The following is an 18,365-nucleotide window of genomic DNA, read 5'->3' as shown; positions in this document are numbered from 1 at the left end:
ATATGTATATATATATATATATGTATATATATATATATATATATATATATATATATATATATATATATATATATATATATATATATATATGTGTGTATGTATGTATGTATGTATATATATACAGTATATGTATGTATGTGTGTATATATATATATATATATATATATATATATATATATATATATATATATATATATATATGTGTGTGTGTGTGTGTATGTACAGTGCATTCAGAAAGTATTCAGACCCCTTCACTTTTTTCACATTTTGTTATGTTGCAGCCTTATGCTGAAATCGTTTAAATTCATTTTTCCCTCATCAATCTACACTCAATACCCCATAATGACAAAGAGAAAACAGGATTTTAGAAAGTTTTGCAAATTTATTAAAAAGAAAAAACTGAAATATCACATTGACATAAGTATTCATACCCTTTGCTATGACACTTGAAATTTAGCTCAGGTGCCTCCCATTTCTCTTGATCATCTTTGAGATGTTTCTACACATTGATTGGAGTCGACCTGTGGTAAATTCAATTGATTGGACATGATTTGGAAAGGCACACACCTGTCTATATAAGGTCTCACAGCTGACAATGCATATCAGAGCAAAAACCAAGCCATGAGGTCGAAGGAACTGCCTGCAGAGCTCAGACAGGATTGTGTCGAGGCACAGATTTGGCGAAGCCTACAAAAAAATCTCTGCGATATTGAAGGTTCCCAAGAGCACAGTGGCCTCCATAATTCTTAAATGGAAGAAGTTTGGAACAACCAGGACTCTTCCTAGAACTGGTCGCCCGGCCAAACTGAGCAATCTGTGGAGAAGGGCCTTGGTAAGAGAGGTGACCAAGAACCCGATGGTCACTCTGGCTGAGCTCCAGAGATCCTGTGTGGAGATGGGAGAAACTTCCAGAAGGACAACCATCACTGCAACACTCCACCGATCTGGGCTTTATGGCAGAGTGGCCAGACGGAAGCCAAACAGTTCAATCTTTGTTTCATCCGACCACAGAATCTTGTTTCTCACAGTCTGAGAGTCCTTTAGGTTCTTTTTTGCAAATTCCAAGCGTGCTTTCATGTCTTTCACTGAGGAGAGGCTTCCTTGAAACATCTCAAAGATGATCAAGAGAAATGGGAGGCACCTGAGCTAAATTTCAAGTGTCATAGCAAAGGGTATGAATACTTATGTCAATGTGATATTTCAGTTTTTTCTTTTTAATAAATTTGCAAAACTTTCTAAAATCCTGTTTTCTCTTTGTCATTATGGGGTATTGAGTGTAGATTGATGAGGGAAAAAATGAATTTAAACGATTTCAGCATTAGACTGCAACATAACAAAATGTGAAAAAAGTTTTTTTTTTTTTTTTTTTTTAATAACAAAATGTGAAAAAAGTGAAGGGGTCTGAATACTTTCTGAATGCACTGTATATATATATATATATATATATATATGTATATATATATGTATGTATGTATGTATACATACATATATATATATATGTATGTACAGCCACCTGAAAAAGTAAGTACACCCCATGTAAAGTTTTGACTTTTTCAACATATTTCAACATACAGCTATTTGATCTTCATTTCAACAATATTGATAGATAAAGGTGATATAATATAACAAATATCATGAAACATTTACATTTTGTAGTCCATTGTATAATTTAAATAAACATGAATGCAAATTTCGCATGTGGAAAAAGTAACTACACCCCTACATTTATCACCACTTCAAATACCTAAAATTAGAATCAGGTGCACCAGCTCAGGTGCAAATGATTAGAACATCGTTAGAGAGGATCTTGGAGGAACCTGTCTTATTTAAACCTCAGATATTTAGTTTGGTTTGCTCTTTGTTGTTGAAGTGTGCAGCGTCACCATGCCTAGATCAAAAGAGCTCTCTGAGGCCTTCAGAAAGGAGGTTATAGATGCCTACGGGTCTGGGAAGGGATTTAAAAAGATCTCCAAAGAATTTGAAATCAATCATTCGACTGTCCGGAAGATCATCTACAAGTGGAGAAGATTCCAAACAACTGCCAACTTGTTCAGGCCAGGCCGCCCCAGCAAGTTCAGCCCGAGAGCTGTCCGCAAGATGCTCAAAGAAGTCTCTAAGAACCCCAAAATGTCATCACGGGACCTGCAGGTAGCTCTTGCCACTGTTGATGTCAAAGTGCATGGGTCTACCATTAGAAAGAGGCTGCACAAATTTGATCTACATGAGAGGTGTGCCAGGAGGAAACCTTTGCTGTCCAGAAAGAACATCAGGGCAAGACTAAAGTTTGCCAATGAACACTTCGGCAAAGACCAGCACTTCTGGAACAATGTGCTCTGGACAGATGAGTCATAGGTGGAGCTATTTGGCCACAGTACCAGAAGACATGTTTGGCGAAAACCAAAGACAGCATTTGAGCACAATAACCTGATACCAACTGTAAAGCATGGTGGTGGAAATATTATGGTTTGGGGCAGCTTTGCTGCATCAGGGCCTGGGCAGCTCACCATCATAGAATCCACTATGAATTCTTCATTGTACCAGAGGGTGCTTGAGGATAATGTGAGGCCATCTGTTGGAAAGTTGAAGCTCAACTGAAGGTGGACCTTGCAACATGACAATGACCCTAAACATACCAGTAAATCCACCAAGGAATGGCTGAAAAGAAAGAAATGGAGGGTTCTGGAATGGCCAAGTCAAAGCCCGGATCTAAATCCCATCGAGATGTTGTGGGGGGATTTGAAACGAGCTGTGCATGCAAGAATCCCCTTTTAACATCGCACAGCTGAAAGAATTCTGCATGGAGGAGTGGGCAAAAATTTCTCCCAGTCGATGTCAGAGACTGGTAGACAGTTATAAGAAACGCCTACTTGAAGTTGTTTCTGCCAAAGGGGGCAATACCACCTATTAGAGCCAAGGGTGTACTTACTTTTTCCACAAAAGGAAATGGCATCTCTGTTAATTTTTTGTTGAATAAATTATTGCAAAGTCAACATTCATTGGTTTTTGTTCAATTAGATCACCTTTATCTATAGATACTGTTTAAATGAAGATCAAATATTGATATGTCCACATATGTTAAAAATATTTTAAAAAACATTTCATGGGGTGCACTTCCCTTTTCCACATGCGAAATTTGCATTTATGTTTATTTAAATTATACAATGGACTACAAAATGTAACTGTTTCATGATATTTGTTATATTATATCACCTTTATCTTTCAATATTGTTGAAATGAAGATCAAATAGCTGTATGTTGAAATATGTTGAAAAAGTCTAAACTTTACATGGGGTGTACTTACTTTTTCATGTGACTGTATATATATATATATACATATGTAAATGTATATGTATCCTTGATTCTCAGATATACTGTAATCTAGATAACATGGCGAGGCATTGGGTTAATAGGTTGCATTGCACTTGTTTATTGTACAGCAAGCTTGTTGGACTGTTTTAATACATATAGTAGTTATTGTATGACATGTAAAATCTTTATGGTGTTAAATTGTCAGTTGAAACATATGAAGTAAATCAGCATTGTTTAAGGAGCCATTTATTTATGATGCAACAAGTGAGAATAGTGGACAAATCATCACGGGAAATTTTCTGTATTATCTTTTATTGTTGTGAATGAATATTCATATATGAATTCATTCATTCATTCGTATTCATTTTTTTTATTGTTGTAAATCAGAATGTTAATTTATTTAAAAATCGCTTTGTGTAATGTTCGTCCTGTCTTGTGTATCTTCATCTATTTCCCTCTACAAACTTGATATGAGAACGTTGAGAGTATAAATAAATAACTTACCAGCTCGATGGATCATGAATCAGAACTGTATAGGAGTTAGAAGTGTATTCTTAAAGTGTAATAATATGGGCAGGATAATGTGACCTAGACCTGACCGAGAATGCTGTGGGTTGGCACAGAGTTTATTCTGGCAAACAGGAAATGTAGTTGTGCAGGAGGAAGAGGAGACACCCTAATGGCTGCTGGCAAACAGGACAGCCACAATGCTGTTCCAATTTAATTTTGTGGTATACGATGGAGATGGGATGGGGGTGATTGGAGGGGGATGTGGGACTCAGAGTGCATGTTGTGGCATTGAGAATCATTGGCAAGGAGCTCCAGAACATGGTTCCAAGAGGTGGTATTTAGAACAACAGGGAATTGTTCCTGCCCCTTGGATATTCAGGTGACCTGAAAGTTACTCGGGCAGAGCATTGATGCCTGAAGGTCTTCCTCGCTCGATCTCTACTCGTGGCTGAATCATTGCCTCACCTCAGCACTATCGAACTTTGAGATTGAACCACTTCCCATTCTGCCCTTCATCACCTCCCTTCATTCTCCCCAGAACAAATTCAGAAACGTTAGACCTCTGAAGAAAAATGAAGGCCGAAAAAGCCTTGCATTACATACGTATTTACATACTAAAAAGCCTTACATTACAAAAAGCCTTACATACGTATTTACATTTTGAACTTTAATCCTTAATTGAAACTTCTTCAACATTCTATAACGTCTCTCATCTGTTTATAATACTTTGCTGTGTAAGGTCGCTTTAATTTGTTCAATTTGAATCCATTTTAAATTCTAAATTCGTTGCATTAGTCAGGTTCACTATGTTAACAAATATAATTTCGTTCAAAATTTTGGGAGATTAGCAAACCTGTACATTTTTGGAATAATCAGAGCATGGAGAATCCGAAAATCAATGTTGGCATTTGCATAGACACCTTTGCGAAAATGATGTATATATTGTTGCGGTGGTTCAAATCCCCACTCCTGACAATTTGTTGCGGGAGGGTCCAATCCCCACTCCTGACGACAATTTGTTGCGGTGAGGGCGACGTTCAAATCCCCACTCCTGACAACAATTTCTTGCGGGGGCCCGGAGGTACGAGGTGAGCGTCGAATCCTAACCACGAGACCACACGTTATGGATGCCGAGCGGTTTTGCACGGTGTGGAAAGCGGCGTTACCCCACGAGATTTATGGACCTGAGTCTAGCCAAATTCTGTCCCGGGTGATGCTAGGCCAATGGAGAAAAGACGTACCGAACAGGTTGGAAGTAAGAATGTACAGCTTTTTATTTGGAAGGCACAGAGAAACAGAGACGAAGATTTACCTTAACAATTCTTACCTATCCTTATAAACACCACTGGTGCCTTCACACTCTGACACACACTCAGGGAATAACACTCTGGTTAAAGGGCATACCGATGTACGTGCTGGGATTCCTCGCTGGTGACCACGTGGTCTGGTGTGCGCGGCTCGCAGTTCAATGAGGTCAGGTCCGCAGGATGAACCGCCGCCTCGAAGTTGGCACGGACGAACTTAGCACAGGTAGATGAACTTCAGCGCAGGTGAGTCGTGTAGAAAATGCCAACACTTGCGGGTCAGCGGGATGGCGCAAAAGATCGGTGCAGACGCGATGGGTGTCGGGCGTCGAACAAAAAGGCCAAACACGTGTCGTGGGAGATATGAAAAAGCCAGCGAGGTCTCGTGGGCGTGGCGAAAGGGGCAAGAGCTCAGGTGTGTCCTCGGTGAAGTCCCAAAAAGCAAGAGAATCATAATGCCTGCGCGTGGGCTATTATCAGAACTGGTCACGCCCTTCAAAATGTTCCAGAGCCTCCCATTGGCTGAGGCTTGTCGCATCATGGTGACGGGTTCCCGGCTCGCCATTGGTCACGTGGGCCGTGCTTTTGGCCACGCCTTTCTGCACATTAGGTGTTATGGCTTCCCTTAACCACACTAAGGTTTGACATCCTGCCTAACTCAACGCATATTTGGTCTTTTTTTACTACTCAATGGGAAAGGGCTAATCTTTACATTCAATAAGACATAACTGACTAATGCAGGCTACATGTTGTCGTGCAATTGACAATAGGGGGGTCTGCCTTTATGGCACAACCGCAACAATATATATAATGTATATGGGCAATTCCACGGTTACTCACATTACAATACATTACATTAATGCATCTACATATATATATGTAATGTGAGTAGCCGTGGAATTGCCCATATACATACTGGAATATATTATTGTGTAAATTGTTCTCTACATAGTTAATTTAAATTATATGCATTAAATTTCAAGTAGATATTTTGCACAAGTTGTTTTTGTGATTCCTTGACTTTCATTCCTGCACAAAAGTCTGATCCCTTTGTTATTTGCCTTTGTTAAATTTAGCACTTTGTTATTTGCCATAGCCACCACGTTTGTGATGCCATCATAGTGGAGGCAATACGGCGAAAATGAAAATATTGTCGAGCATACGGCAACCTCTAGACAGGATGCAACTGCACCCGAGTGACCGTCCCATGTTCAGAGCCAAGTAGACCTTGAAAGATGGCCAAACTATCACAGCCAATGGCTGTTGTCGGCTTGTGATCCAGTTATTCCCATGCTGGTTATAAAAGAAGATAATAAATTTAACCCTCCAGAAATCCCAGATTAGCCCAGTTGTTTGCCGACAAAATGGTGGCAACACATAGAAAGTCGTTCCTTGAGAAATTGATACATATATATATATATATATATATATATATATATATATATATATATATGTATATGTATATATATATATATATATATATATATATATATATATATATATATATATATATATATGTATATATATATATATATATATGTATATATATATATATATGTATATATATATATATATATATATATATATATATGTATATGTATATATATATATATATATATATATATATATATGTATATATATATAATATATATATATATATATATATATATGTATATATATATAATATATACGTATATATATATATATATACGTGTCGAGATCGAAGACCTCAAGGGAAGGAAGAAGAAGAAGAATCAGAGGAAGAAGAACAACAATGTTTAATAAAATCGATTATATACACACGTGTGGAGCGAGGCTCAAGAATGCGCCGCCTACACGCAGCGGGCAATTCCTCAAGACACTCGCTGAAAAATAAGTGGAAAGGCATTTCATTTATAGCAAAATATTAGACAAGAATCTGCGCTAAAAACATAGCAATACAAGGCCATAAGGACAACATCTCCCATTGTCCCGTCCTACAGAAGGTCAAATTTAGACAACAAGATGTAAGCATAATGATAGGCTACGCTTTTTTTGGCTATCTATCTAAACATATCAGACCCGAGCACAGGCCGAAGTAAATATTCTTATACACTAGGCTAAATGGTAGATGAAGATTGGATACGTCCTTGGTTTAGGAGACATACTAAACACTACGAAGATATATAATTAATTATTCCCTTTGTGAAGGAGGCGTTTGGATGACATCTTTTTTCCTGTACGTGGGTCGAGAGCATTTTATCTACTGTTTGGCACATTCATTCAAGGACTAATTTACTAGGCTAAGGATCCACCCTGCACGTTGAGCCTCGAAACCACTTTTTGTCCACTCGCCTCTGCCTGCAGCTGAGTTCAAATCAGTTTCCAGAAGCACGATATATAATCTCAGATGTTATGATCAATTGAGTCATGGGGCTAAAACCCTAATGGCTGACAGTTCCTTCCTTTGTCTTTACAAGACACCTCCTTGGAAAGACACCAAATTCATCAATTAGTTACATGCCAGGCACGACATAGCGTCACGTATGCTCAAAGAGAGATACCGGCCCTAACTGGTCGTCTAACATTCAACGTATGAATTGTTAGCCATAATTCGCGACGACGGCGCCTGGTTTAAGAGATTGCTGCCGCCCGCCAGATTCCGAATCCACCCTCGCTGCAGCGTAGGTGCGACCCGGTTGCCAGCCAGATTAAGGGCCCTCTTTATGCAGGTGAGGTCCTCGCGAATCAGGGCAAACAATCGACGTTAAATGCCATCAAGCCTTGTACATGTGATTGCTGGGTGGTGTAAGTGGTGGTGAGGGTGGTTCTCCCGGATACATGTTTGCTATCCGCTCCTCACTGCTGGTATAATAGCAATGACTTTTAAAAGAACCTACACTTTCTAAATCACAGGTTAAATCATCCCAACTAAAATCATAATCATTATCAGAATCCCAAGCATCAAATAGGTTCATCGATTACCCCATATACTCCTTCCTTTTCTGCCAACAACATATCCAAAACCACTTGATTCTGCATCACCATCGTTCGCATATGCATTAATTCGTTTTCCAATTGTAGTTCTGCGATTCAGGTTTCGTTTCCAATTCGTTCCATTACTAATGCGAGACTATCTATTTGCCAGTCATTCATAATACATAAGAGGCGCTAGCCAGCACACGCAATGGGTTTTCCACACAAGTATCACAATCATCACAAACATCGATGCAGGCATTAGCCAGTAGCCCGTTCCCACATGGGATTTTCACAGTCATCACAAAAATCAATACAAAATTCTGAAGCGCTGGTCACATCTGCCTTGTTGAAGGACCCATTCAGATCGACGGCCTCTGTGGTCAAGATCATGGTTTTCCAACGGCGATTTCTTCATCGTCCATCCTGAAAAATACTTTCTTACACACACCATGATCAATTCCTAGCCCCCCGTCCCACTAATTGGCATTTAGTTACCTTATCTCTCAGATGGTTGGCTTATTCATAGCCGCATTTCCTGTGTCGTGTCTGGAAATTCAAATGCCATATTTACTTTCACCAATTTCCGAAAATTCCTTCCTTTTAATCATCTTCCCTACATTTAATAATACATGATTTACCAAATTTACCTTGGGAAAAATGGATCCCAGATAACAAGTCCCTCCCCACTGTTCGGGTAGGTATGGATATGCTTTATTTCCGCAAATAAACATTACTCCATGGGGTGGGATAAGGGCCGAGGCCATGCATTTACTGATCTCAACGCGGGTGGCGCTTGGTGTTCCCCAAGATATGGTTAGCTTGGTTACGTTATGCTGGGCTTGGTCATCTATGGTTATTACAAGGGGGCCTTCCTTTTCTCTCCATCTGGTGTCGGATGGCAGGGTATGGGTACATTCCGAGGTTCCCATCTGAACGTGTCCCTTTCCTATAAGACACACCCGTCCCTTTTGCTCTGTCACCCAGACTGGATCAGGTGGTTTGTCTAACAAAGCCTGCTTAATGGGTGGGGTATATCGAAACTCCCGGGAACACACTGCCGGGTAGATTTGGGCCTATCAGTTCCAAGGTTGTGGTCAGACATGGGGTACGCAAGGGTCCTGAGCACATATCTCGTAGGGACAGGGGTAGCACTACCATTTCTATCCCTGTCGTACTGGTGTGGGGAAAATGCATGCACACCCAACACCGTGATCGGTTCTGTACTTTCGCCATTGCACGGGTCACAGTCCAATACGTATTTTCCTTTGGCTTTTTCTTGCTTTCGATCCGTGGGTGCGGAATTAATATGTGTGAAATGCATGGTGGCCTATAATCGTAGGGGGAGCTCTGTGACGTCATGAATTCACATTGTAGTAATCGCTTGCTTCAAACGACTGAGGGCAGCAAAACCTGTCTAAACCTACTGCCATTTAACGACGCTTCCCAGATGACGGCTCCCATACACCATTCTGGCACAAAATTGTTGCATCCCACAGATGCCACGATTATTTGAACAAACTCATTTTCCTAATCCACCCTTTCAATTTTCATTTCAATTTAAAGTCAATCCAATGTCCTCTAATCCCTCTCTCATGTCCCCAGTGCTGGCAAAGCTGTAAATTAAACTAAATGTGATTGCCACCCCTAACAGGCGGTGGTGCAGCATCCTCGATCTGTGGTGGTGCGTTTGAGGTGTCTGTGTCTGTGGGTATGGCCAACTTACAATGTGTGGCATGTACCCAGGACGACTTGCCCTCACCAAAACACCGCTGTTGGTGTGATCAGAAGAACTTGGTGGTGTGGATGGTGGTGTGGATAGGCTTGCTTGTTGGCTCCGGTAGGGCCTCCCGAACGCGTTCATGTATGCTGCGTGCCACATGGGATAGACCTATGCAAAACTTTAAAAAACATGTCATCCATGATAGGTAATTCAAGTGCTGCCATATCCGTTGTTGGCTGATGCCGTTGACATATAGCGCACGAGCGACAGACCATGGTAACCACAGTCGAAAGGCCTGGTGCTGCCCAGGTGGAAGTGACCTGCCTCATCACCCCCCTATGGCACACATGGCCATTTGGATGCGCCATGCGTGCCAACCATGGCAATAAAGCTCGCGGTGCCACGGGTTTGTCATTAATCGTCCACATTTGTCCTTCTGCGGGGCGTTGAGCTCCCAATTTAATCCAATTTTTGCTGTTCTACGTTTGAGGCCGCGGCTTGTAATTGTATTACATCGAACTCTGTAGGTGCGGATGTCGGAACGTCTGTCTTGAGGTGCCAAATTAATTATGAACCCTTCATTGTTGTCCAACACATGGACCGTTCGGTGTTCAACATTGTATCGACGCCTTACTGGCGTTTTCCGCAGTCGGTCCATCATCCATGTACGACAGTACCCTGCCATTCCCAAAAATCGCAACGAACACACTAACTCTTCACTGTTATCCTTCACTTCACTTCAAAATTTCACTGTTATCCTATCAATACCTGGACAATTTTTTCCTTTCCTTCCTAGATACGCGAATTTCACATCAGTATAAACCCACTGGAAAAATTATCTGAAAAATAACTAGCCTCCCAAAAGCATTTCCCTGCAAGAGCGGGGTTAGCCTTGCGGTCCACATGACAATCTTTTTTAATTGGTGTGATTCCCATATACCCACTCCTGGTGGAGTTCTGTTCACCTGGTCTGCAGAGCCGTGATCCAATCTTCACCAGCCCCCAATCACCTTCTTATCACAAAACAACAGTCCATAACTAACCACTTTTCTTTATTTCCCGTCTTTTCCATCAACTTTTATAATCTTTTCCCCTCCCTTTCTTAGCAAACCTTGCAAAGTCACTTGTCATTGACAAATGATCCATCTAATTTGACTTTCCATTTATCATCTTCGCACTTTCCACGACATTCTTCTCACTTACTTTAAACCTTTTCTTCAGACACAACCCACATGAGTTATGAATACAATTTCCCCTTCCAGGCACGTGTCTAGTCACTCACAAAGTGTCCATAAGACAACGTCATCATATTCCACAGAACTCCACCACTCTATTAAATCCTAAACATGCCCAATGGGCAATCCACGAAAAAATCAAAGCATTTTCAGTCCCCTTTTTCCCATAAACTAGTCAATGTAAGTCAGCCAAACATAAACAAAGAGGTTCCAGCGAGTTGTGACCTCCATAACTCTAAACAACTCCGCTGGCACCTTTTAAAACAAACTTTCCCAGTCACTTACTAAAATAAAGTGCAGCTCTTGTCCGTAGATATACGTTAACCAAGGTTACATGAGACTTGACAACAATAGAATTTGGCTACCTACAGAAAAAGTACCTGCACAACACATTTACAAACCAATTCGTCCCCTCGTATTAGGGAACGTCACAAATGTTCCACCACAATTTACAGCAGGTGACCACCCACCTGCCTTCTGTCGAAGTCCAGTTCAATTTCCATTCACAGACAGACAGACAGACGAACCCCCAACGTACTAACAGGATGGTCTCACAGAGGCCATTCCATTCAAATCTGTAGGCTGCCACGATTCTTCCCGCCAGGACACACTATCATAGTCCCCATAGTCACACGACACGTCAGCAGACACAGTGAATGACATTCAACATCATAACAAACGCCGCAGAAACTGCTCCTCCTTGATCCATATCTGCAGACGCAGTCAGACACACCCAGTTGGACAGACAGACTGGCTTCACATTACAACTGCAAACATCCGAAATGACAACAGCTAACACCAAATATTTATTGTCCCCCTTTCAGGGAAGTCAAATCAACCACCATTAAAGCACAAAACCGAAAACGACCATATACTCAGAGTATATACCATATACTCAGTGAGACCCGAAAATCAAGCAGACAGACCGACAATCGAACCTGTCTTTCGACACTGCCGAACGACAAGTTCGCAGACACTGAGGGAGTGACATTCGACCCCCAGTAGATACCGCGGACACCGCTTTGGTCCGCACCAGCAACTCCCTCAAAATCAGTGTTCAGAGACATGACTCCATAGACAGCCAGAAAGCCAGACAAATACGGACACACACACACAGAGATTAATATATTTTTTCAGATTAATATACAGAGATTAATAGATTAATATAAACAATTAATATATTGTCCACATTCATCTTGGTCAACCCAACCCATTCTGGCTCTCCCCAAGAGCTCTGTGTCCGGACAGACAGACAGATAAACGGACCGGTGAAACCATAACCATCCATTCTTCCGATTGGACTCACGTCCGCATCACATGTCATTTTTGCCTTCATTCGACGCATTCTGCCATCCCAAATCGGCCGAATACAAGCCCCGGCCATGCCGTTGAATAAACACCCTGTCGGTTGACAGCCTATTATTTTTGACTTTCACTCCCATTCTCCCTTGCTACATCTGGAGAGCCGTTAATGTGGGGATGTAATTGAACACTTGTTTTAAAGCCCTGACTACACATGCTCTCCATAACATTCTCATTATTCCCTGCCAATTTTACTCATCCGGATTGCCCAACGCCCGCAGGCAATTTGGGGAATCCCTTGTCAGTCAATGACACACATCAATGACACACACACAATAAACACAAATACACGCTGCAATGACAGATCATTCATTCCCTTGTACACAAATACCCTGTGACTGACCTTTCATTCTCCATACAATACAGTATAAATTCATGCACACTCATGCACACTCATGCACACTTCAATCCTACTTACCTGTGAACTCTAACACATCCAGTGCGTAGCTTAACTTAAAATACTCATTATTCTACCTTTCTTGGGCTAGTCCCTCCTGGTAGTCCTAAGATCGGGTCGCCCCCCGATTCCTAACCTTAAACGCAGTTCTCACGCCGGAGTAACTTAATACCTATTATCTATCACCCACATATGGGTCTACCTGCTTCTCACGCAGGAAGCTTACCTGAGGGATACCCCTCCTTATCCCGGGCGCCCTGTATAATCGATTCATTACCCACTGCTGCTCTGGTTTAAACTAAATTTGGTTCGGAATGCAAGCCAGGTGGTACAGCCGACAGAGGTCCACACGTGTCCAAAGCAAGGCGGGAGGCTTCAATTTCGAGGTGCAAAAATGCGTACCCACCAAATTAGATGCCGGCAGGCCTCCCTCCCGACCTGGAACGTGAGGATCCACCTCGTCTGCACACTTGGATGTATCCCACTTCTGACACCAAAATTGTCGAGATCGAAGACCTCAAGGGAAGGAAGAAGAAGAAGAATCAGAGGAAGAAGAACAACAATGTTTAATAAAATCGATTATATACACACGTGTGGAGCGAGGCTCAAGAATGCGCCGCCTACACGCAGCGGGCAATTCCTCAAGACACTCGCTGAAAAATAAGTGGAAAGGCATTTCATTTATAGCAAAATATTAGACAAGAATCTGCGCTAAAAACATAGCAATACAAGGCCATAAGGACAACATCTCCCATTGTCCCGTCCTACAGAAGGTCAAATTTAGACAACAAGATGTAAGCATAATGATAGGCTACGCTTTTTTTGGCTATCTATCTAAACATATCAGACCCGAGCACAGGCCGAAGTAAATATTCTTATACACTAGGCTAAATGGTAGATGAAGATTGGATACGTCCTTGGTTTAGGAGACATACTAAACACTACGAAGATATATAATTAATTATTCCCTTTGTGAAGGAGGCGTTTGGATGACATCTTTTTTCCTGTACGTGGGTCGAGAGCATTTTATCTACTGTTTGGCACATTCATTCAAGGACTAATTTACTAGGCTAAGGATCCACCCTGCACGTTGAGCCTCGAAACCACTTTTTGTCCACTCGCCTCTGCCTGCAGCTGAGTTCAAATCAGTTTCCAGAAGCACGATATATAATCTCAGATGTTATGATCAATTGAGTCATGGGGCTAAAACCCTAATGGCTGACATACGTATATATGTATTATGTACAGTCACGTGAAAAAGTAAGTACACCCCATGTAAAGTTTTGACTTTTTCAACATATTTCAACATACAGCTATTTGATCTTCATTTCAACAATATTGATAGATACAGGTGATATAATATAACAAATATCATGAAACATTTACATTTTGTAGTCCATTGTATAATTTAAATAAACATAAATGCAAATTTCGCATGTGGAAAATGTAAGTACACCCTTGGCTCGAATAGGTGGTATTGCCCCCTTTGGCAGAAAAAACCTCGTCTAGACGTTTCTTATAACTGTCTACCAGTCTCTGTATTTTCTGTATACTTTCTGTATATCTGTATACCAAAATGACTATATATATATATTTATAAATATATATATGTAGTTTATTACACAGGACACAATATAAATACAATCGGCGAAACACAAATACAAAACAACAAATTATCATCCCACCCCACCCGCGGTAGATGTCACTCACATTACTCAAGTATTGAAACAAGAACTGGATAGCACAGGGTTTAAGGCATGTCGTCGAGAACATGTAGCTAGTGCAGACAGCCAGTGCACGAATCTGGAGAATGCTCGAGTTTCGAAGCTGAAGAGCACTTGGGACACAAGCTGGAGCAGAACACACACGTTACTGTCTCGTGTCCACCACGGCAAGGATGGTGCCAGACAGAGAGCGGGTGAGAGAGAGAGAGCGGGTGAGAGAGAGAGCGGGTGAGAGAGAGAGAGAGCGGGTGAGAGAGAGAGAGAGCGGGTGAGAGAGAGAGAGCGGAGGAGAGAGAGAGAGAGCGGGTGAGAGAAAGAGAGAGAGAGCGGGTGAGAGAAAGAGAGAGAGCGGGTGAGAGAGAGAGAGAGCGGGTGAGAGAGAGAGAGCGGGTGAGAGAGTGAGAGCGGGTGCGAGAGAGAGAGAGCGGGTGCGAGAGAGAGAGCGGGTGAGAGAGAGAGAGCGGGTGAGAGAGAGAGAGCGGGTGAGAGAGAGAGAGAGAGAGAGAGAGAGAGAGAGCGGGTGTGAGAGTGGGTGCGAGAGAGAGAGAGAGAGCGGGTGAGAGAGGGCGGGTGAGAGTGAGAGAGAGAGAGAGCGGGTGAGAGAGAGAGAGAGAGAGAGAGCGGGTGAGAGAGAGAGAGAGCGGGTGAGAGAGAGATAGAGAGCGGGTGTGAGAGAGAGAGAGAGAGAGCGGGTGAGAGAGAGAGAGCGGGTGAGAGAGAGAGGGAGCCAGCCAAGGAGAAACAGTAAGTTGTCAGAATCGATACAGTAAGTTGTCAGCATTGATAAAGTAAGTTGTCAGAATCGATACAGTAAGTTGTCAGAATCGATACAGTAAGTTGTCAGAATTGATACAGTAAGTTGTCAGAATCGATACAGTAAGTTGTCAGAATCGAAACAGTAAGTTGTCAGAATGGATACAGTAAGTTGTCAGAATTGATACAGTAAGTTGTCAGAATCGATACAGTAAGTTGTCAGAATCGATACAGTAAGTTGTCAGAATTGATAAAGTAAGTTGTCAGAATTGATACAGTAAGTTGTCAATTGATACAGTAAGTTGTCAGAATCGATACAGTAAGTTGTCAGAATTGATACAGTAAGTTGTCAAAATCGATACAGTAAGTTGTCAAAATTGATACAGTAAGTTGTCAGAATTGATAAAGTAAGTTGTCAGAAACGATACAGTAAGTTGTCAGAATTGACACAATAAGTTGTCAATCGATACAATAAGTTGTCAGAATCGATACAAAAAGTTGTCAGAATTGATACAGTAAGTTGTCAGAATCGAAACAGTAAGTTGTCAGAATCGATACAGTAAGTTGTCAGAATTGATACAGTAAGTTGTCAGAATCGATACAGTAAGTTGTCAGAATCGATACAGTAAGTTGTCAGAATTGATACAGTAAGTTGTCAGAATCGATACAGTAAGTTGTCACAATCGATACAGTAAATTGTCAGAATTGATACAGTAAGTTGTCAGAATCGATACAGTAAGTTGTCAGAATTGATACAGTAAGTTGTCAGAATCGATACAGTAAGTTGTCAGAATTGAAACAGTAAGTTGTCAGAATCGATAAAGTAAGTTGTCAGAATTGATAAAGTAAGTTGTCAGAATTGATAAAGTAAGTTGTCAGAATTGATACAGTAAGTTGTCAGAATTGATAAAGTAAGTTGTCAGAAACGATACAGTAAGTTGTCAGAATTGATACAATAAGTTGTCAGAATCGATACAGTAAGTTGTCAGAATCGATACAGTAAGTTGTCAGAATCGATACAGTAAGTTGTCAGAATTGATACAATAAGTTGTCAGAATCGATACAAAAAGTTGTCAGAATTGATGCAGTAAGTTGTCAGAATTGACATAGCAAGTTGTCGGAGTTTCTGACAATTTGACGCTGTCGAGGGTTCAGTGATGTGAGAAGAGCAATGGACCACAACGTAGTCTTGTTAACGTGATCCTAAAAAACGGATCTTCTCCGATCCACCTTCTGAAACCCGTAAACTCCTGGCATTTTAAAATCTCATTTTAAATCCGGATTTTTATCACTCATGTATATCGGATCCAGTTTATATGAATATATGTCTTAGATTCCTTGTTTCTGGTAATTTTTCCTGAAGTTCACAAAACACGAAGTATTTCTTTCAAGGAAGTGAAATTAACAATCAGTAAAGATCGAAACACAAATAAATAGCCAAGCAATCTCGTAATATACATATATATGGCTGTAAAAAGAAACTTTCATATCTATCTGAACATTTTGAAAATCAAAATGTCATAAAAGTTGAGGTTTTGTCATTTTTGAGTGATCGTTACATTAATAAAAGCCCCTTTTGCCCCGAAGTTGTGCGACCTTTTTCATCGCGACCCTGAGACACGAACAAATGTTTGTAGTTTCTCTCCAAACATGTTCCTTAGGCCAGAACATCAAAAAAACGTGCTGGTGGTCTCAACCTCAAGCCACGTGCTTCAGGTGCCATTTAATTAGGCCTCAAGCCTTAGGAAAAATGTAATGGGCATCACCACACCACACGAGGCACAGAGATTCCAAGATATTCCCCATAAAAGTAATCACCAGAACTTAGATCTTGAGATACGTGTTGTGCTGAGTAGCATCGAGAAAGAGGTAAAGTTAAACTTGGAGCTCTCTTCATGCTTCCATTGTTTGGGCCTTGTAAAGGCTCAGCAGGCTCAGCCAATACAAAATCCGAAGGTGGACATTCAAAACTTGAGGTGTCAAACTTGAACTCAAACTTGTCAAACTTGAGGTGTCGAAGGTGGACTTGAAGGTGTCAAAGCTTGACATTGTTTGTGAATAAATTATTACTGTCATTGGAATTATTTTCGGGTGAGATGTCCTCGGCCTCCATCATGTGTGTGACGGGATTGCCCATGCCGCCCCCTTCCTTCAAAATGGGAGAGTCGTTACCTACGTCTTGAAGTGGGCCACTCGGTGTCGTCAGCTGCTCTCTCTGGGCTTGTTTCTGGGTGGCCAAAGTTTGCAATATGTTGTGTTTTTCCTGCTCATCGCGTAAGAAACAATCGGCGACGAGGCGTTGCTCCTTGCGGATGCTTTCAGCGATGTCCTCCGGAACATCTGGGATAAGCCATTCCAGCATGCTGCTCGAGAACATGACAAGGTTCTGTTGGGAAAGAGAACAAGTTTAATGGTCTTTTTATATTAGAATATCTTAAGGGCTCTGCTCTCTTAAGGACTCTATGCTCACCTTCACTCCTTCATTCCTCTTTACTCCCGCCTCTGGAACAAACTCCCTCACTCTCTTCAATCCCACCCCTCCCTCCAGGTCTTTAAAACACCTGTTCACCACCATCTCTTATCTTCCCCCATCCAAAACCTTGATCTTTTCTACCCCCGTTAATTCACCCCAGATCCACTTCTTTGAAATCCCGACTTCTTTCCTGGAAGTCCGAGCAGTGTCCATGTGTTTATTTTTTTTTACCTTCCCCCCCCTCCCCCCCCCCCTCACATGTGTTACCCTTCCCATGTCCCCTCCCCCCAACCCCTCTCCCTCCCACAGATCTCCCGATGTCACTGCTCTCAAATGTTGTGCTTGTGTGCTTCCCTCTCTCTCCCCATCTTGTCTCCCGCTCCCTTTATCACATGTTTTATTTGTCAGTTTGTCTTTTTGTGATTAATGTTAGCTCTTACACGAGCCTCGATCTTGTACACCAAAAAAAAAAGGCCGACCTGGCGATCGGAATGAATCCCGGTGTCCCGATCCGAACCTTCAGAGCCGGCCGGCTGGGGAGTGACTGGCACCCCGTACCTGCACTTTCCGTCCCTGCGGTCCCAAATACCGGAACCACCCGAATACCACTTTATTCGACA

Source organism: Myxine glutinosa, chromosome 7 (genome assembly GCF_964187855.1).
Source record: "Myxine glutinosa chromosome 7, kmMyxGlut1.1, whole genome shotgun sequence".
Lineage (NCBI taxonomy): Eukaryota > Metazoa > Chordata > Myxini > Myxiniformes > Myxinidae > Myxine > Myxine glutinosa.
Note: the sequence above shows the minus strand (reverse complement) of the source record.